At 45.2% G+C, this 22091-nt stretch overlaps 1 long non-coding RNA gene and 1 pseudogene across 3 annotated transcripts in view; one reads left to right on the top strand and one right to left on the bottom strand.

Annotated features, from left to right (window-relative positions):
• LOC125105045 (uncharacterized) overlaps window positions 1–21169 on the bottom strand; it is a 45082-nt gene extending 23913 nt beyond the window's left edge. For 2 of the 3 annotated variants that reach the window (XR_007128793.1, XR_007128792.1), the window contains exons 1-3: window positions 21000–21169; window positions 3512–3677; window positions 1146–1277 (exon numbers count right to left, since the gene is read on the bottom strand). This is a non-coding gene — a long non-coding RNA (uncharacterized LOC125105045). The remainder of the gene's footprint in view (window positions 1–1145; window positions 1278–3511; window positions 3678–20999) is intronic. The other variant, XR_007128794.1, reaches the window with a different exon arrangement.
• On the top strand, window positions 10390–11352 carry LOC125104982 (40S ribosomal protein S4-like; annotated as a pseudogene).
• Window positions 21170–22091: the final 922 nt, after the last annotated feature.

The following is a 22091-nucleotide window of genomic DNA, read 5'->3' as shown; positions in this document are numbered from 1 at the left end:
TCCCTCGTCCCAGGGTCTCTGTGCACCTTCTTCTTTTCTGTTTCTTATAAGGACACTGGTTGGGGCGCCTGGGTGTCTCAGTCATTAAGCATTTGCCTTCAGCTCAGGTCATGATCCCAGAGTCCTGGGATTGAGCCCTGTATTGGGCTCCCTGCCCAGCGGGAAGCCTGCTTCTCCCTCTCCCTCTCCCACTCCCTGTTTGTGTTCCCTTTCTCACTGTGTCTCTCTATGTCAAATAAATAAAATCTTAAAAAAAAAAAGGATGCTGGTCATTGGATTTAGGGTCCCCCTAGATAATCTAAATTGGTATCATCTCAGGATCCTTAACTACATCTTCAAAGACCCTCTTTTAAATAAGGTCCCATTCAAAGGTTCCAGGCGTTGATGTGGGACATCTTTTTCTGGAGCCACAAGTTCAGCCCACTACACAAGGCTTGGACTGTCTCTCATTTCTTCTGACCCAGGAGAAAAGCAGTTTGTGTTAAGGAGATGTGGACAGGACATGGCATCAGGGAATAGGTCAGCTCCACCGTTCTCCCTCAAGCAGCTCCTGCTTCTCATGGTTTCTCTTCTCCCAACTTCATGACCCTCATGATCCCACTATAATGGCCCAGGTCCTTCCAGGTTTCCCAATTCAAATTTCCAAGTAATGGAAGGTTGTTGGCCAGCCTGGGTAGAGGCTGATATCAGGGGAGGTGTCTTTCTCTGGGTCAGTCCCTCGAGGTCTTGAGGTGGTCAGGGAAGGGGAGGAAACATGGCCTTCAGGCCTCTGTGGTGGATCTAGCAGAGGACAGCTTCTCTTAGACGGAGGATATTTGAGCAGACAACCCTTGCAAGGGCCCTTGGAGGAGAATGTGGTGGAATCCTGGGTTCCACATTGTACCTGTGACTGTGCTCCCCTTAGGAAAGTGCCATACTCCTTTTTAGAAGGCAGTCACATTTCTGGGGAGACATCCAACACATATCTTGGGTTTGTGTTACAAGGGAGGTTCTGGTAATGGTATGATCACAATAGGGCCCCATTCATGGAGCGCCACTGTCATTTTTCATCAAATCTTTGTAACGGTGCTACACAGGAGAGTGGTCGGCTCTGCCACCATCCCACGGAGGAGGAAATCAAGGCTTGTAGCAGCTAGATTACTCACCCAAGGTCACTGCCTCCTAAGCACAGAGGCAGAATGGCCCCACAACCTTCTCCACTGCATGTTTTCAGTAATGCCACACGTTAGTTATCCCTTCGGAAACCAGGTTGGAATTAACATAAAGCCAAGGGTGCCCTATTAGAAAAGTTAACAGTTGCTATTTCTGTCATCTCCAATTTAGAATGATATTAACGGTAATGAAGGAGAAACAGATGTGCGAAAATAAGTGCTGGGGAATGTTGCCCACCCCAGCAAAAGTGTTTAAAATCTCATATTCATTCAGTCAATTATTTTTTTCTGTCTTCTGGTGGTATCACTGAGGGGTTGCTCCCTGTACAGTATACGAAGGACATTCATTAACATTCCTTATCTTTCTCAATTTAGGGATTAACTTGGGGTAGGGGAGCCTCCAGCTGAGAGTGGAAAGGACCCCCAGGGAGCTAGGAAGTCCCTGTCAACACTGGGAGATGCAACTACTCAGCTTCAGGGCCAGGAATGGGAAGGAGAGAGCCTGCCCCAGGGGAGCAGAGAGCCACCAAACTCTTCTTCCTCAGTAGCTGAGGAAGTGAACTGGGGCGGAAGGGACTGCTTGGGGTTCTTGCAGAGGAATCTGCCCGCTGTTCATTCCCATTCCCAAGTTTGGCTCAAGACCATCACTCACGGAACCTTAGGACCCTCAGGAGAGGGCTACTGTGGGAGACTTGTCTTTTCCCAATTCATCACACACACTCTTAATTTTCAAGGAAAAACTTAATTTTTTGAAAGTAATGAGGTAGGAACACACCTGGGGGGCTCAGTTGCTTAAGCGTGGGACTCATGGTTTTGGCTCAGGTCATGATCTCAGGGTTCTGAGATGGAGTCCCGCCCTGGGCTCCCCTCAGGGGAAAGTCTGCTTGGGATTCTCTGTCTCTCCCTCTCCCTTAGCATTTCCCCCACCCCCACACTTGCTCTTCTCTCTCTCAAATAAATAAATAAAAATTTATTAAGAAAGTAATGAGGTGATCTTTAAATGAATTAGATTTCCAGTGGGGAGCCCTGGCTCCCAAGCCTAAGGCCATGCACCCTGGCTTCTGTATCTTTACCTTCTTTGGGTCTGCACTACTTTTTCCTTTTCTTTTTTCTTTCTTCACTTTTTTTTTTTTTTTTTTTTTTTTTTTTTTGCATCCTTTAAATGCACCTTTGCAAAAGGAGATTCAAACTCCACCCGCCCAACTCATTAGGACCTCCATGGGCCTGCTGGGCTCTGTTGCCTGGGTGTGCTAAAAATAACTGGGTAGGTTAAAAAAAAATGTTGAAGCAGACTTAGGGGCTCTTGTGGAAAATGAAACACAGAAGCTGGGCCCTGGGTGGTTCTATTTAAAGATGATCACCATCTCATCCCTTCCCGTGGATTTCCATGTGAAGACTTTATTCCCCTAGTGAAATGGCTGAGGGTGGGGGTGGGGTCCGATCTGCACTGGGAATCACTCCTCCCACGACCCACTGCACCGCAGCTGCCCAGAGAGAAAGGAGAGCACGCGCCTGACCCGCAGCTCAGTTCTTTACTTCCACGATTGTCCCTTTGAATTGAGGAAAGCGAAAATAAAGTTTTCAAGGCCAATTTCACAATTTTATCTTCTGTGAAAAGCAAAATCAACGAGGCTATGAAAACTTACAAGCAGTTAAAACACTTTTATCGTCCTCCCCTTAGAGAGGGAGAGAGGAAATCAGACTGCTTTGTTCAAAGCAACAGCCAACATAAGCCTTTTCTTCTTTCTTTCTTTTCCTTTTTTTTTTTTTTTTAAACACATCTGGTCTCAATCTTTATACACCAGTGGACAAAAGCAATTAGACAGCTCTGCTTTCCACGTCATAATAATGAAAGTCATATATTTTCCATGGCTGTCTCATTTGGTTACCCAGCTCTGTAGGGCGAGCTTAAATGGAATTTAAAATGCAAGTCTTTCCTTGACAGTACTCTTAGTGACCTGAGGGATAAGTGCTTCTGCGTCTTCCAGAACCGGAAGAAGAGAAAGGGTAACACAGGTGTGTGTTAATAGGTCTCCCGCTACGCCATCTTTCTAACAAGCCCTAGGGGATGGGGACAGGCTATTAGAATCGGTTCAGATATAGCAAGGTCTCTTGGACAGTCTGGTAGAGGAAGATAGAGGTGCTTCACAGAAGATGAAGCTTTGATTCTTTTGGTCACGAGGGCAAAAACTCAACACAACCCAGCCTAAGCAAAAAGGAGACTGGTTCCTGTAACAGGGAAATTTAGGGGCTTGAATCTGATCACACAACTGATTCCGAGGCTTCAAACGATGCTACCTCTTTTCTTCTCCCAAGACTGGCAACACCAGGGGAAGGGTTGCCTCAGTACCCATACTCACAGGAATCACGTTGAAGTTAATCCTCAGGATTCAGGTCTTCAGACTTAAACTGATCACAGTCTTGAGTCACTGGTCCAGTCCCAGAGATGTAAGTGGGGTCAGCTCCATGCAACACACCATTGAGACTGGGTCAGGATTGGTTTTCCCAAAGAAAATTGTGTTTTAGCTTCAGAAGAAGGGGGAATGGATACAGAATGACATAGCTAGCCCAGATGGGACCTGTGTGAGTTGGAGATAATCACCTCCTCCAGGCTGACGCAGTGTTGTGCACCCACCACTTGGGGATGGGGGCATAGCACCTGCCTTCCAGCTTCCAGCAGCCCCAAACCCAGGACACATGGTGGAGTGAGTAGAGCTAAAGTTGGATACTAGCCCTCTCTCCCTTTGGCAGGATGCTATTATGCAGTGTGATACCTGAAACCGTCAGTAGTGGCACCCGTGGTGGGCAAACCCTGCAGATGTCCTGGGCATTGGCTGCAAAGAGATCCGTCGCCCCAAGTTTTCTTGCATGATATGCTTAAGCTGCGGCTTCCGCATAAGGGCATATGCATTAGCTGTTTTACAAGTGAGTGTTTGTTGAAATTGGGTGTGTGATGTTAACTCATGGAGGGTGTGCTGGAGTGGAAGCTTCCAGATGTGGTTTGATTGCCAGCTCTGTCCTTGACCATCTGGGCTTACTTGCTCTGATCCTGATGGTTTTTTTAGGTCTCCACTTCCTCATTTGTAGGAAAGAGGACCCTCCCCAGGGCCCTTCCCTCCCATGAGAAGTCTAGACTGGAAAGAGCGAGGTCTGGTGTTTTGGGGCTCTTTGCTTTCCTCCCAGTCTTCCCCTGCCTCTGTCAACCAATATGCTTCTTCCTTCCCCCTCCCGTGCCCTCCCCTCAGCGGGTCTCCTCAGCTGCGTGAAATTGGTGGTTTTACTGCCTCAGTCAGATCTGACACCTCCAGGGCATGTTTAGGTTGTAATATCCCTCCCCTACGGCATTGGTGACACACTAACCCCTTCTATGCCTGTTAGGCAAATTAGCACCCACTCACTGACCTGAGCTCCTGCAGACACTAGCTGGGGACAAACGAAGCCCATCTGGAAGAATGAAATGCAAAGCACAGCGGCCAGCCGGATGGCTATCCCATGGGGTGGGGCACTCCCTGCTTGAGCAAGTACCATTTTTTTAATACTATTTTTTAAAAGATTTTATTTACTTATTTGGCAGACAGAGATCACAAGTAGGCAGAGAGGCAGGCGGCGGGGGTGGGGGGGGAGCAGGTTCCCCATTGAAGCAGAGAGCCTGACACGGGACTCGATCCTAGGACACTGGGATCACAACTGGAGCAGAAAGCAGAGGCTTTAACCCACTGAGCCACCCAGGGGCCCCTTGAGCAAGCACCATGAACAGGTATGCCTGTAGGGGAGGAAGGGACCCTGTGCTGTAAACCCTACTCTCCCACCCTGGCTCAGAGAGGCCTGGGGGTGCTGATAACTGACTGGTCAGGTGGATGGATTCGTACTCCTTGTATAGGTGGGTATTTAATAGGCCTGTTTGCATTTGCCAACAGCAAATTCTAGCGCCCAGCGCAGAACCCCACGTGTGCCTTTTTCTCCTCTGTTATCTGACAGAAACCAAACTTCCTTTTAGGTTCTTGTGCCTGGTCCCACCCACCTAGGCCTGGGAAAGCTAGGGCAGAGTGACCAAGGTTAGCCCCTGCCACAGCTGCTGGAGGAGGGTTTGGCAACCTTATGAAATGTCCTTTGGGATGAGCTGGTCTGCTGCTGTTTTACCACTCAGGGGCACCTTGGTCTTCCCAGGCACATGCTTTAGAGTCACTGGTCTGCGCAGGGTTAGGCAATGCCCACGGATGCCACTGGGTGCCAGTAGTGAAGTATTCTGGGGTCCGGACAACCAGTCACACACAAAAGGAATGTCTTCTGGTAATGTCTCCTCTGTCATTCAAAGCTTTCCAGAGTTCAGAGCACACATAGGGAAGCATAACAATAACGGTGCCTATGTTCACAGAGTACCACTCAGTCCTCAAAGCCCTTTATACACAGGGTAGTCTGACAGTTAACAACTGGAGCTCCTGGGCTCAGATCCTCGCTCCTGCAACGGCCGAGGAACCGTCAGCGAATCGCTTCAGCTCCTGGAGCCTCAGTTTTCGTGTCTGTAAAATGCAAGCCCGTAATGTTCTCCACCTTCACACGTTTGGGGAGAGTTCATTGCAGTAATCCACGTTAAGCTCTTAGCACACGGTCAGACGTAGAAGAAAGACTGCAGACATGTTGCTGATTAACTGCTATTCTTACCCATGAACTCACTGACTAGAACAACAATCCTGTGAAGTTGGTGGGGCTGAGATATTTTCTTTTATAAGTGAGGAAAATGAGACCAGAAAGTGCAGGAGCTGGGGCGCCTGGGTGGCTTAGGCGGTTATGCATCCAACTCTTGATTTCAGCTCAGGTCATGATCTCAGGGTCGTGAGATCGAGACCCGGGTCAGGCTCTGGACTCAGTCGGGGAGTCTGCTTAAGATTCTCTCTCTAGGTGGCTCAGTCGGCTCAGTGGGCTAAGTGGCTGCCTTTGGCTCGGGTTGTGATCTGGGGTCCTGGGATCGAGCCCCACAATGGGCTCCCTGCTAACTGGGGAGCCTGTTTCTCCCTCTGCCTGATGCTACCCCCTGCTGTGCTTCCTCTTCCCTGCCCCTGTTTCAAATAAAGAAATAAAATCTTTAAAAAACAGAGAGATTCTCTTTCTCCTTCTCCCTCTGCCGTACCCCCACATAGTCCCTGAGTGCATGTGTGCTCTGTCACTCTAAAATAAATAAATCTGAAAAAAAAAAAAAAAAGGTTAAAAAAATGTGGGGGCAAGGGAGACAAGGGAGACAAGAGGAAGAGGAGATGTTCATAGGCCTGGGAGACCAGGTGACCCACACAAGGGACTTCAGAAGGGGCAGAGGCTCACCCAGGCCACAGAGGCTTTGAGTTTCCTCTGTGGGTGCAGGAGGGGTTGTGACCTGCGAGTGACTGGCACCAAGACAAGGCCATTTTAAGGGGACCCTCATGGAAGCGTTGGGAACTTCACAGTAAATAAGGAGGAAAATATTTGATTAACCTTTTATCCTGAAAAAAAAAAGACACCAAAAGGTTGACAATCACTTCACCCTCTAACGAAATTTAGATTGTGGTTTCAGCCATGTGCTAATTCTGAGAATAGCAACAACAACAACAGCAAAACTAAACTTTTTTTTTTTCCTGATAAATCTGTATGATAGTCTCTGCTTCATTTTTGACTTTCACATCACATTCATAGAGAGGGCTGCAAAATCATTTGATGGCTTCATCCACTTTTTTAAGGTCTTTTCTAAATCTTCCTTATTCACATTGTGTCATCATTCTCTTTTGTCTCCCCGGTGCCATGAAGCGGCCTCGCTTAAGGCGTGGGGCTGCTGCTAAGCTACTCTCACGGGCTTCATGAAACCCTGCAGCTCTGCACGATTTGCAATTTCACCTTATGAACCGATTTGCATTGGATTTGCATTATGATTTGGGATGTTGCTACAAGCCACAAAGGTGTTGATGGGTAGGGATGTCTGCTAGCGTGAAACAGGGAGAGACTTTATTTGAGTGTAGACAGTGTTACGGTCCATTAGCATCTAAGTTTCATGTTATGACAACTTTGCTTCATAAGCGAGTCATAACTGTAGGCATTTGGGTAACAAATACTCAGATAAAAACCACCCTCTGTACAGGAACGGAGTACACGGTTTTGATAAACACAGGACTCCGTAGCCAAAAAACATAGCTAAAGGCCTCTTTAGGTAAGCAGTTGTAATGGGATGAGAGAGAGCAAGAAAGTGATGATGGTAACAGATTATATATAACACACTGAATAAAATAGAAAACCACTGGTCCATTCCAATATGCATAAAGAAATAACTCAATTGAAAGCCTGACGAGGGATGAATTATTGACATAGTTTCAATGGTTTCCACACAATACTTATGAAAGGGAACAGAGTCACTGTTGAAGAGGAAGCCGGCAGACTCCATGCTCATCCAGGGATGCAAGGGAACATCAGTGGGATTGGGGCAAACTGCAACCATACACCGTGAACCCAGCATTGCTTCTGCTCTATTCCTGACAAAGATGTGCTCGTCCCGCCTGAATCTCATCAAGAGGAAACATCAAGTCAAACCAAAATCGAGGCACACTATATACCTGTCTGGACTGTAGTCTGCAAAAATGTCAAGGGCATAAAAATCAAGGAAAGAATGAGAAGCTGCTCAAACTCAAGTTGCCCAAAGTGACACCACAAGGACACACATGTGATTCTGGACCCAATCCTTCCTCTGTGAACATGGTATTCTGGGGATAGCAGGAGAAACCTGCATGGGGTTTGAGGATTAGATGGTAACAAGGGATCGATGTTAATTTTCCAACCTTTAAAAGGGGTGTACTCTGCGTGTAGGAGGATGTCCCTGCTTGTGGGAAATGCACACTGACATCTTGGGGCATCAGGTCTGCAATTTACTCTCAAATGGTTCAGGAACAAAAATGTTCTTTGTACTGTATTTGCAACTTTTCTCTAAGTTTGGGGTTGTTATTTTAAAAAAAAGCAAGGAAGGAGGTCATTTTCACTGAGCAGTCCACAAATTTCCCCAAGATGCGGGGATGGAGTTACGGGGTAGTGCCAAGCAGAGCTGCACTCAGGAGAGATGCCGGCAGCTGCAGGGAGGGTGGGATCTGGGGAGGAAGGTAGGATCTGGGGAGGAAGGAAGAGGGAGCTAGAGAGACTAGACTGGAGGTCTATGCTCTGGCAGCGACAGTATGCAAAGTGGAAGCACATGTGAGATGCATTGAGGAGGGAGTCTCCCTAAGGTTTGGAGAAAGGGAGGAGAAGATGATGAAGGCTCCAAGCTTCATAGAGGGAATGATGTGAGGCCAGCAGTGAGTTGGGACCTTGGGGGAATGCGCTGCAGCAGGGAGATGATGGGTGCTATTTGGGCATCTTGCTCTGAGTGCAGTCTGCCTGTGACATTGGGCTCCCCACTGATCTCCAAGCCATCAATCAATGGGGTTCATCTTCCCAGAGGTGGAGTTGGAGATCTTAGTGTGACATTTTCCTTGAGCCACCAGGAAGCAATGAAATCTGGATCTGGAACCAGGAAGAAAGATCACAGTAAGCAGCATGGATTTGGGGGTTATGCATTTGGGAGCTAAGAGAACAACAGAGATTAGTGAGGGAGAGCATGGGAGAGAGAAAGGAGGCTTTGAAGAAGGTCGAGGGGAAGAAGGCTGTGAAGGAGGCAGAGAAAGTGTGGCTAGAGAGGTAGGAGGGAAAGCAGTCTGATTATTAAGTAATGTGAACATGGACCCCATATTTTCTCCTGCCCTACTGAGAAAAAAACCCCACCAGATCACAGGCGTTTCTTGCTTACTTTCTGACATTCTGGCTTCTGTTTTTGTTTTTTTTTTCTTACATATATACTAACCCTTAAGGCTAAAGTAGACCCCACCCCACATCACACCCACAATCTGCTTAATTCCCTCTTGCTCAGTTTTGATAAATACTCAAGTCAAGCAATTACCAGAAGGGAGACATGTGTAGTTGTTAAGATCCTGGAGTCTTAACTTCCTGGGTTCAAATCCCAGCTTCATCATTTACCAGTCATATGACCTTGGGAAAGTTACTAAACCAGTCTGTACCTCAGTTTCCTCATCTGTAAAATGCGCATAATAATAGCTTCCCCTGCCAGATATGTTATGAGGGTTAAAGGTATTAATATTTGATAACTACTTGGAATAGGGGCTGGCACAATATAAACGTATGTGCTATTAAATAAACTTGAACCTAAGCAGGCTGTTAACCCTACGCGGTCCAGCCACAGACGTCTAATTGCCCTTGCTCTTTTGTGAGTGCTAGACAAGTTATACTTTCACCAAGCTACTTCCTGGAGGCCAGAAACTTTTGATGTCCAGAGGCCAGTCTAGCCACCTCTTTATTGACAGATTGGAGCCCAATCTGTTGATCTTAGGAATCCCAAATTACTCTTATACACTGAAGATGACCCCAAAGTGCTGGTTGGAGGAGGAGTAAGGAAAGTCTGAAGCCCAGGTGGCACTGTGCTCCTGGACATTCTTTCCTGCCCTGTCTCGGCTCCCAGTAATCTAGTAGAGCAGGGCTTCTCCGACCTTACCGTGCACACTCAGGACCTGAAGATGCTTATTCTGATGCAGCATGGATGGAACTCAAGGACGTTGTGCTAGGTGAAGTAAGCCAGTTTCCCAAGGACAAATACTGTATGATTCCACTACATGAGGTGCCTGGTGTATTTAAATTCATAGAAACAGACACGGGGAAGGGGGTGGGGAGCTGCTGTTTAATGGGTACAGAGTTCAGTTTTGCAAGATGCAGAGGTCTGTGGACAGATCCTGGTGATGTCTGTAGAGCAATGTAAAAGTCACTAAAATGTACTCTTAAAAATGGTGAAGATGAGGAGTGCCTGGCTGGCTCAGTCGGAAGAATGTGTGACTCTTTTTTTTTTTTTTTTTTAAAGATTTTATTTATTTATTTGACAGAGAGAGATCACAAGCAGGCAGAGAGGCAGGCAGAGAGAGAGGAGGAAGCAGGCTCCCCGCTGAGCAGAGAGCCCGATGCGGGACTCGATCCCAGGACTCCGAGATCATGACCTGAGCCGAAGGCAGCGGCCCAACCCACTGAGCCACCCAGGTGCTCCGAATGTGTGACTCTTGATCTCAGGGTTGTGGGTTTGAGCCCCACAGTGGGTGCAGAGATTACTTAAAAAAAAAAACAAAAAACTTAAAAAATTGTTAAATAGGCTACCTGGGTGGCTTGGTCGGTTAAGGGTCTGATTCTTGATCTCTGCTCACGTCTTGATCTCAGGGTCATGAGTTCAAGTACTGCACTGAGTTCCATGCTGGGTGTGGAAATGACTTAAAAAGAAAAAAACATAAAGAAAAAAAAATTCTCTTCTCATGCCCAGCGCAGCCATGCCTCATGGTCCCAAGAAGCATCGGAAGCGTGTAGCAACTCCAAAGCATCAGATGCTGGATAAACTGACCAGTGTGTTCACTCTTGCCCATCTGCTGGTCCCCATAAGCTGAGAGAATGTCTCCCTTTCATCATTTTCCTAAGACTTAAGTATCCCCTAACAGGAGGTGAAGTAAAGAAGATCTGTATGCAGCGTTTTATTAAGATTGATGGTAAGGTCCAAACTGATATTACCTACCTGCTGGTTTTATGGATGTCATCAACACTGAAAAGACTGGGGAGAATTTCCGTCTGATCTATGACACCAAGGGTCGCTTTGCTGTTCATCGGATTACACTTGAGGAGGCCAAGTATAAGTCATGCAATGTGAGAAAGATCTTTGTGGGGACGAAAGGAATCCCTCATCTGGTGACTCTTAAAATCTGCTATCCTGATCCCCTCATCAAGGTGAATGACACCATTCAGATTGATTTGGAGACCAGAAAGATTACTGATTCCATCAAGTCTGACACTGGTAATCTGTGTATGGTGACTGGGGGTGCTATCCTGGGGAGAATTGGTGCGATCACCAACAGAGAGAGACACCCTGGTTTGTTTGATGTGGTTCATGTGAAAGATGCCAATGGCAACAGCTTTGCCACCTGACACTCCAACATTTTTGTTAATGGCAAAGGCAACAAGTCATGGATTTCTCATCCCCGTGGAAAGGGTATCCGCCTCACCATTGCTGAAGAGAGAGACAAGAGACTGACAGCCAAACAGAGCAGCAGGTAGAATGGTCCCTAGGTGACGTGAATGGAAGTCTCTATACCTAATTAAAGGTCATACAGCATGAAGAAAAAAAAAAAAAAAGAAAGAAAATAAAAATTTAAAAAATAAGTAAAATGGTTAAGATGATAAATTTTACATGCGTATTTTACCACAACTAAATTTTTAAAAATGCAGATTCTGATTTAGTAGTTCAGGAGCAGAGCCCAAGATTATGATTTCTATGAAACTCCCAGGTGTAGCTGACACCATTTGACCACACTTTGTGCCAAGATCATACTTTGAGTTGCAAGCTACTACAAAGCTGAGCCAGGTCCCTTTAGTTCTTTTTTTTTTTTTTTAACCAAGCCCAACACCTGCTTTGCATTAAAGCTATAGTAACTGCTTGAAAGAAATAGAATTGGACTCTAAGCCCTTTGAGAACCCTGGCCTCTTCATTCTGCACTCAGAGAGCCTGCCAGCAAAGCCTCCATCCAGCAGACACAATCAAGCAGAATTATTATAGCCAGAATTATTTTCTGGTCCCCTGGGGCTGGCCTACTCACTAGAAAATTATCTCCAGCCCAATAGTTCATCTGGTCAGTTACCAGGACATGGTTCTTACAATGGGTTTCAGCCTGCAGCTTTTCTTCGGCTAACCCATGAGCACAGGGACTCCCCCTTGAGATGTTCACTGCTCATCTCCAGGTTGTAGCTCGGTAGCTGGTACATAGTAGGTGTTCAGTCAATATTTGTTGAATGAAAGTAGCTAATGCTTACGTAGTGCTTATAAAGCAATGTTCTGAGAATTTTATATGGTAGATTATATTTTCCAAAGAAGGCCGTAAATGATCTCCCATCCTACATGTTTTTCTTATACTGGGACTGTGATAGTCCTCTGAGGAGTGAGGTTTATGTCCCCCCACCCCTTGAACCTGGGTGAGCTCAGTATGGATCAAATGGACACTTGAAGAGAAAAGTAAAGGACTATTTGCACAAGTCCATGTATGCTTTATCACTGGAATTGGAGTGTAGCTTCTTCCTATATCAGTCTATGATCATCCAGGGCTGCCAACAGCCACCTCCCCGGTCTCCTTCAGTGGATTCCCAATGCTTTATTCTCTTGGATCTGTGGGTTCACTGGGGGTTGACTGAACCAGACTGTACCCAGCTGGCATGGTTTGGTTTGGCTGCACACACCTGTCATCCTTCTCTAGACCCAGTGGGCTAGCTGAGGTATGTTCTCCTGGCAATGGCAAGGGCTCCAGAGATGAAGCCAAATCACACAGTGGCTTTTCAGTCCTCCCCTCGCATCACATCTGCTTATATCCCAGCAGTTAAAATGAATCTCACAACCGAACCCCAGTCAAGAGCCGGAGAAGAGAGTAAATATTTTTAATAATAGTCCCACCCCGTTCCAAATGTTGACCACATATTTAGAGGTCTTAGGAAGGTATGTAACCATTCCCTCATTCCCTTCAATACCCAAGCACATGGTTTCCAAACGCTGCCTGCTGCTCCAACGTATAAATATGTTGGAACGTTATTTTACTCCTCAGGGGTCAAACGTGGAGCTTACTTCCTATTATTGCTGGTGTAATTAATATATTACAATAAACATCTATGCACCTAAGTCTTGGCTCATATCTCCTGATTATTTTCTTACAACAAATTCCTAAAAGTGAGGGCGCCTGGGTGGCTCAGTGGGTTGAGCCGCTGCCTTCAGCTCAGGTCATGATCTTAGGGTCCTGGGATCGAGCCCCGAATCAGGCTCTCTGCTCAGTGGGGAGCCTGCTTCCCCCTCTCTCTCTGCCTGCCTCTCTGCCTGCTTGTGATCTCTCTCTCTGTCAAAAGAATAAATAAAAAAAATAAAAAAGAATTAAATTAAGGGCACCTGGCTGGTTTAGTCAGTAGAGCACCTGACTCTGGATCTTGGGTCATGAGTTTGATGTTGGATGCAGAGATTACTTTAAAAAAAAAAGAAAGAAAGAAAGAAAGAAAATAAATAATAATTAGATTTAAGTTCTGGGCTCTCACCGGGCTCTCATTGGGCTGGTAGAGAGTCAAATGTCAACTTGAGAGGCAACACACACACACACACACACACACACACACACACACACGCATACACTCTCTCGAGTTGTACAATGAACATCTGCAGGAGTTACACCACAGACCACATGGAGAGTTGGGAAGGGTTGTCATCATGAGTGCAATGCATCCACCCCATCCCACTTAGGCTGTACAAGGACGTGGAGGATCACGCAGGCAGAACAATGGAGATGGGCCCGTAGTTGGTGGGTGTGCTCCCTGTTGCTGTTGCTCTTTGCCCATGTTCCCTGAAGGCGGGTATCCCTGCGGGTGGTTGCGAGGGTAGCTCCAGTTACTCTGGACACAGCTCAGCCATGAGGATTTTTTTGGACACTGTCAAGGTGAAACACTTAAAGCCCAGTCCTCAGGGGTACCCACACAGCCATCTCTATCCCTGGTCCTGCTCCTCCCTCAAGAAGTTATGTTAGGGTGTGTTGGGGGGAGGGGATGGGTGAAATAGATCAGAGGGATTAAAGAGCACGTGTATCATGATGAGCCCTGAGTAGTGTATAGAATTGTTGAATCACTGTATTGTACACCTGAAACTAATATAACTCTATTGGAATTCAGATTGAAAATTTAGTAAAATTAAAAAAACAGAAGGTATGTTAGAAGAGGCCCATGTTCTAAAGACCTATAGAGCATCCATGCTCCCTTTCACTTTTGAAGCTCGTGGCCACCATCTTCTTCCCCTCAACCCTTCAGGTAAATCACCCTTGGCAGGGGCCAGAAACTCAGATGCTCACAAGAATAGGCAGGTACATAAATGAATGTAAGGTCTTGGGGAGTGGTGGGGACTGTGGTAAACTGGAAAGTATGTGATCTGTCTAATGGGAACCAGCATAACTCAGATCCTGCCAATTTTTGCCAAGGGACTATAGGGACCCAGAGATGCTAAATCTGTTATTTTTTTTTTTAAAAGAACCCAGAAATTTAGATTCTCATGGAAAATTGCCTCCTTTTTGAAAATTGCAACTAATATTTTAAATTCATGTAAAATACTTCCAGGCCAAATAAAAAGATATCCCAAGCCATCAATTTTAACTTGTGGCCTAAACCTCAGAAAACAAAGGGGAAGGCCATCCCACCAGGCAGCTTTCCTTTTTCCCACAGAAAACACACAAAAAGACTTGTTAACTCTCCCTGGGGCCAAGGGAAGTCAGACTTCCAGGACACAAAGACTCAGCTACCTTCTCTCAGGGGAGGGAGACAAGACGGGGTGGAGTAAATACTTTTCATTCTTTCTGAAGCAGCCACGGAGAAACAAATCCTTTCTCAACCCTTGTGGTTGATGGAGTGCATTACAGTCTTCATAATTTGGATGGCTATCAGCTAAATAGTCAGACACAAATAACTACGTGTAATAATTACATGGTAGCATTCAGACAGGCCCAGTGCATGAGCCTGCCGGACTCCGGGTGTGGAATCTGCAAATGCCTGGAGGTGGGTGTGCACGGCCATGGTGGAGGGTCACCAGATGCAGCTGGATGGGAGACTGGGGGCCAGGCTGACCCTGGAGGGCTTCATTTAAGTGTCAGGCTAAGACACACTTGGATCTTATTCCTTAGGAACGAAGGGCCAGTTAAGACTTTCTGTGAGGGGTGTGGTGTGACCAAGGCTGCCATTTTGAGTGTTGTTTTGGAGATCGATGCTTGTGTTAAGGTGGATGAGGAGGGGAAAGAAGTGGATGGGTGTGGGAAGACCTGTTCAGAGATTGTGGAAACTGTCCAGGTATGAGTGAAGGGCCGATGCAAGTGTGGGTAGGGAGAAAGGAAGGGGCAGACATGGGTCCTGTTACAGAATTGACAGGAAGTGAGGCACCAGGGAGGGGAAGCAATCAAGATCACAATCTGGGCAGCGATGCTCTCCCTTCCTCTTCAGGCCCCTCAGGAGGATGAAGGGGAGAAAGCAACCGTTTCAGAGGAAGAGGTGTATAAATTTCCATGCCCACATGAGCCAAAGCATATAGAATGGCCCTTGTCCTCCCCCTTCCTAGCCGACCACGTTTTAGAACCATGTAGTTCTGACACGCACACTTGTTCACATGGAAACATCTCTGACATCAGGATGCATCTGACAACTGATGGCAGGCCAGAGTTTGATTGGTGTATGGAGGATGATGGGCTGGATTATGTCCCTGCAAAATCTCTATGTTACAGTCCTAACCTCCAGTACGTCAGAATGTGTCTGTGTTTGGAGACAGGGTCTTTAAAGGGATGATAGAGTTAAAATGAGGTCTTCATTGTGGGCCATCATTCAGTATGACTGGTGTCCTTACACGAGGAAGAGAGTAGGACGAAGACAAGCATGGAGGGAAGAGCTGGTGAAGACCCACAGAGAAGACAGCCACCTACCAACCAAGGAGAGTGGCCAACAAGGACTGGCCCAGTCGCCGTCTTATGCTTGAACTTTGAGCTTTGGGACCGTGAGACAATATCTCTCTGTGGTGTGAGCCACGCAGTCTGCTAGGGAGCCTTAGCAAACTAACACGGTGGGTATTCTTCTTTCTTGATGGAACACGACATGGTGGTGTGTGTCTCAGCATTGGTGCAATCTTGGAGTCTATGAATTAGTGTCCCTCTGTGACTTATTGTCCCCATGCATATATGCTTCACTCTGATTGAGCTAACTATGTAATTTTTACCATCCAAACTGGGATCATTTTAAGAGTGACAAAGGGAGAAGATGCTACTCATAATCCTGCAGAGATGACAGGGTAGGTTGGCACTGTCCTAGACCGATATTCCTAACCCTCTGCCCTGCTTGCGAGAACGTCTGGAGAAGGGCATGGACTTCGTGTCAGAGGGACTTCATTCCTGGAGTTCTCTCTGGGGGCCATGCCCTGGGCCACCATTGCCCCAAATAACAGCACCAATGATACTACCAACAGAAACAGGAAAGCCAGGCATTCTTTGGTGACACATTTAGCCCTGGACACATATAGAAAATTATATCTTAGAATATCTTGGTGACATGATTGGACAAATTCCCCAAAGGCCCTGAAGTCTCAAGTGCATCTTTCCCAATTGATCTGCCACAATAAGGGAAATTCCCACAGGGCTTCCTCTTTTTTGAGTTAATGCCTCAAAAAGTCATAAAAATGCAAAAGCAAAAAAATTACTTATGAAAAGTGACAGCGCACTGAACTATTCAAACTTCACTTCCGTGGGCTCATTGGAGAAAACGATTTACTGAGTGCGAACCATGCATTTCATATCCATCGTCTCATTTAATTCTAATGGGATTAAAGAATACTATTGCATTTCTTCAGACAGGAGCATTTGGTCTCAGAGAGATGAAGGGACCTTTCCAAGGACACACAGCTTATTTCAATGTAGAGCTAGGATTTGCATGTAGGTTCACAGACTCCAAAGCTGGTTCTCTTTTCCTCTGCTGTCTGATGTTCTTTTTACCTCAACTAATTTTTGTATGTTTAATATTTTATGTAAATAAATATTATATATTTACAATGTATAATTGCAAATATTTTATGTATTTATCTGATTTAGTATTTCATGATAAATAAGGGCTGGGAGGTGAAGTAGAAAACCAAATGCGATACACTGAAAATGAGAGATGAAGAAACACGTTTCCTGGTTTGCCTAATGCTGGCTCTATATGTCCAGGGCTGTATTTCCTAGAACCTAGTTCTAATGCTATTATTTGGTATTGAATTGAAGAAGACAGGCAACAGTCCTCACATTTTCCTTTCCTTTCAGAAGGCAATTATCTTATATTTAGTGGTTTAAATTTTATTAGGGTTGTGAGAGGCCCAGAAAAAGACATGCAGTGTATTAATCAATCACTTTATTACAGCTTCAGTTTATAAAACTGGACGGGATTTTTTTTTTTTTTTTCTTATACCTATGCTCTAGTGAAGCAATGTTTTTATTCTATTTAAGTAAAAAAATCACTCTAACACATTTTCAGAGTTACAGATGCTGATAATAAAATGCTAGGGTGGAAATCAAAATAGATATCTGGAGGTGCAAACTATGGGTTTTTCTACAGCAAAGTAAATCTCTCATTACCCTGCATATTGACTCTGGAGTAAATCTGTCAAATGTCCATTGTATCACATGCATTATATAGTTCTGCACTTCCGAACTTACTTAGGTTTAAGAATCCTTCAACTTGTGTCATCTGAAGAAATCTACATTTAGGGTCCTCCCTCTTGCTCACTCAATTTTGCTTTTAAGAAAATATTTATTGTGGGGCACCTGACTGGCTCAGTTGGTAGAACATGTGACACTTGGTCTTGGGGTCCTGAGTTCAAGCCCCACGTTGGGAATAGAATTTACTTAAAACAACAACAACAAAACTTAATGAAAAAGCAGTCCCACCTTGCTCATTCTTCAGTGACCATATTGAAAGAGACAAGGACAAGATTTCAGTGGAGACAACAGAAGCATTCTGGTTGTTAAAATCTGTATATTAATACTAGTTACAAATAAAGATAAATTATGTCACATTTTGTAGAGGGGAGGGGGCAGACGGAGAGCGAGAGAAAGACTCTTAAGGAGGCTCCATGCCCAATGTGGAGCCTGACATGGGACTCCATCTCACAATCCTGAGATCAAGACCTGAGCCCAAATCATGAGTCAAATGCTTAACCAACTGAGCCACCCAGGTGCCCCAAATGATGCCACTCCGGAGTTGTCTTCTCCTCCAGGAATCTAGTTTGAGTCCAGGGCACTAATACTTGATGGAAACATTGACAATTCCCATCCACTCTCAGACCCTTGGCATTCCAGTGTAAAACTGATGGTGTGATGGGTACTCTATAAGTAGCCAACAAGGCTGCTGAATGGGAAGGGAGGGAGGGACGGTGGGAAGGAACGAAGGGGGAAGGAAAGAAGGAAGGAAGGAAGGAAGGAAGGAAGGAAAGAAATATTTTCTGGAGGAGTCTAATTTTCATTTATAATAGCTATAATAAAACCTAGAGAAGTAAAACCCAAATCAGATTTGCTTAAAAGTCCAGGCAACTTTGAATCACCGAGGGCTTGATTATAGCTCATGTAGAACTTGGGTCCCACTCCTACTTCCCCTAATTTCTTCCTTCCTGTGGGGCACATCATTGTTCATTAGCACCTTCACCAGATGGTAGGCTGTGAGAAGTGAAACTCAATTCAGTAATTTATTTCTTGGTGTTTTAGCAGCTCTTGAATCTCCCAGGGAGGGAGAAGACTAAAATTAATGGCCAGAATTAGTTACTTGGATTATCTCAGGTTTCCACATATACATTTTTTTGTTGGCTAGGTGGGTTACTGAGAGTTGGATCTTATGAAGAGAGTTTTCCTATTTTAATTGACTTGAGAGAAATGGGACCTGGTCGAGGTAAGAGAAGCCTGGCGTCAGACTGGAAATGGAGAGAACAAGAATTGACATTGGTGCACCGTGAAGGCGATGATCAACAAAACTAAAAGGCCACTTACGGAATGGGAGAAGATACAAGTGATAAATCTGATAAGAGGTTGAGATCCAAAATATATACGGAACTCATATAACTCAATAACAAAGAAATAAACAACTGGATTAAAAAAATGGCAGAGGATCTCAGGGCACCTGGGTGGCTCAGTGGGTTGAAGCCTCTGCCTTCGGCTCAGGTCGTGATCCCAGGGTTCTGGGACCGAGCCCCGCATCGGGCTCTCTGCTCAGCGGCGAGCCTGCTTTCCCCTCTCTCTCTCTGCCTGCCTCTCTGCCTACTTGTGATCTCTGTCTGTCAAATAAATAAAAATAAAATCTTAAAAAAAAAAATGGCAGAGGATCTGAATAGGTATTTTTCCAAAGAAGACATAGATGGCTGACAGACATATGAAGGAGTGCTCAACCTCATTGATCATCAGGGAAATGCAAATCAAAACCACAATGAGATATCATTTTGGTTGAATGGCTATTACCCACCCTTCCGCAAAAGTCAGAGTGGCTATTGCCAACGCCCCCCCCAAAAGCCGAGAGATAACAAGTGTTGGCAAGGATGTATAAAAAAGGGAACCCTGGGGCGCCTGGGTGGCTCAGTGGATTAAGCCGCTGCCTTCGGCTCAGGTCATGATCTCAGAGTCCTGGGATCGAGCCCCGCATCGGGCTCTCTGCTCAGCGGGGAGCCTGCTTCCTCCTCTCTCTCTGCCTGCCTCTCTGCCTGCTTGTGATCTCTCTCTGTCAAATAAATAAATAAAATCTTAAAAAAAAAAAAGGGAACCCTCACGTACCATGGGTAGGAATGATTTGCACACCCACTATGGAAAACAGTATGGCAGTATCTCAAGAAATTAAAAATAGAATTACTATACAATTTAGCAATTCCACTACCGGGTATTTATCTGAAGAAAAAGGAAAAACTAATTCTAAAAGATATATGTGTACCCCCATGTTTTTGCCTATGTGTACACATACCCCTATGTGTATGCCTATGTATGGCATTATTTACAATATCCAAGATATGGAAAGTAACCTAAGTATCCATGGACAGATGAATGGCTAAAGAAGATGTGATACACACACACACACACACACACACACACACACACACACAGAGGAATATTACTCAGCCATGAAAAAGAATGGAATCTCACCATTTGCAACAGAAGGACAGCCCTAGAGGGTTTTATGCTAAGTGAAATGAGTCAGACAGAGAAAGACAAGTACCATATGATTTCACTCATCTGTGAAGTTTAAAAAAGTTAAAAATTAAAAATGACCAAAATAAAATAGACACAGACCTTTATATACAGAGAACAAACTGGTGGTTGTCAGAGGGGAGCAGGGTGGGGGGACCAGTAAAACAAATGAAGGGAATTAAGAGGTACAAAGTTTCAGTTATAAAATAAATAAATCACAGGGATGTAATGTACAGTACAGGGAACATAGTCAATCATATTGTAATAACTCTGTCTAGTGACAGTGGTAACTAGACCTTTCATAGTAATCATTTTGTAATATATAAAAATATCAACTCACTATGTTGTACACCTGAAACTAATACAATATAGTATGTTAGTTATAATTAAATAGAAAACCCAAAAGATTTGATTTTGGGTTCTCCTGGTCAACTTCTACTGCAAAGACTTAGGTCAGTTTGGAAAATTTATGGCAGATTTGCACCAGAGCTCTCAAAGTTTACCTCATTTTTCTTCATGTCATTGCTTTAGTCATTCAACAATTGGTGGGTTTCACAGAGAGAGGTGGGTAGTGAGGGGCTCTAAAACCAAAAGAAAATGATATGGGGGCAAATCTTACATTTTAGACTTCTGGGTTTTAAAGTATTCTTTCCTCTCCAAAGAAAATCAGTCTGCCAAAATATATCTGTTGAGTATTAGATTTTAGTGAAATTATAGTATTAATTCTGGGATTCAGTTTCCCATTTTTGTAAAAAGATGAGCTTGGCCTCTTTAACTTTGATATCTTGTTGGGGTACAGTTGTGTGTGCATAATTTTTATTAGCTTTGTAGGGGAAATGTGGGGGGGGGGATATGATGTGTTCAAAGACGGGACAAATTAAACCTTCTTTCTCTTGTACCTTCAATTTGTTGCCACCAGAAACTTGAAGGAAAAAGAAAAAAGGCTAGGAATCTGGGCAAATGGAAAAAGGCAAATCTCCCCCATTCACCTGTCTTTACCTTCAGTTACCCCTATTTGTACACTCACATCCAAATAGCTTGCTCCAGGTTTGGAAAACCAGCCTCCTCTTTGGTCCTCCTCATGGTCAGTTACCAGTGGTCTCTGGAATTCAGTCCTTGGCTTCAGACCATCTTGCCTTTATTCTAACTAAGCCCCAGGTTGATGTTCACCCTGGTCACTTGAGAGATAGGCTCCTGGCTTCTGGGGAAGAAAGCATTTGGCTTCTCAGAGGGAAAGGGTTTCACCAGTTTGGGAAGATTCTCGAAGAGATAGGTGGGAGGGCTGGGGAGAAAGGGGCGGGGAACTCTGGACAGGGGACCTATGCTCAGAGGGCTCGGCTGCTTTTCCCTTATCCCCAGGACAAATTGTGGTTAGAAATCTCAGCCTATTACTCTGATAGAAAATAAACAACAATTTTATTTTATTTCATTTTTAAAAGGATTTTATTTGACAGACAGAAATCACAAGTAGGCAGAGGCAGGCAGAGAGAAAGAGGCAGGCTCCCTGCTAAGCAGAGAGCCCCATGCGGGGCTCGATCCCAGGACCCTGGGGTCATGACCTGAGCGGAAGGCAGAGGCTTTAACCTATTGAACTACTCAGGTGCCCTAAAAAACAATTTTAAAAACAACTCACAAGGGGCACCAGGGTGGCTCAGTGGGTTAAGGGTCTGCCTTTGGCTCAGGTCATGATCTCGGTTTCCAGGAATTGAGTCCCGTGTCAGGCTCCCTGTTCAGCTGGGAGTCTGCTTCTCCCTCTCCCTCTGAGTCTGGCCCCTACTCGTGTTCCTTCCCCTCCTCTCTCTAAGAGATAAATAAATAAAATCTTAAAAAAAAAAAGAACTCGCTAATTTTTATTTTAAGTTTCCATTGGAATGGAGTGGCAGAAGCTTATTTTAAATCAAGGTTTCACCTCTCCTCTCAGGACTCACGTATTGTCAAGGCATTGGAGGGGATCATCGAGTTCTTGGTCATCTCTTACTCAGATCACCCCAAGACACCAAATCGCCCCCCCCGGGTCTTGTGCTTGGCACAGAGGCCTCATTCTGTTGTTTCTGTGTCTTCCCAAAGAGCGGAAATCTTGTGGAGCTGGCTCCACCTGGACACACCACAGAGCCTTTCC

This window comes from Lutra lutra, chromosome 1, assembly GCF_902655055.1.
Source record: "Lutra lutra chromosome 1, mLutLut1.2, whole genome shotgun sequence".
Taxonomy (NCBI): Eukaryota; Metazoa; Chordata; class Mammalia; order Carnivora; family Mustelidae; genus Lutra; species Lutra lutra.
Note: the sequence above shows the minus strand (reverse complement) of the source record. Positions and strands in the feature narration are given on the sequence as shown.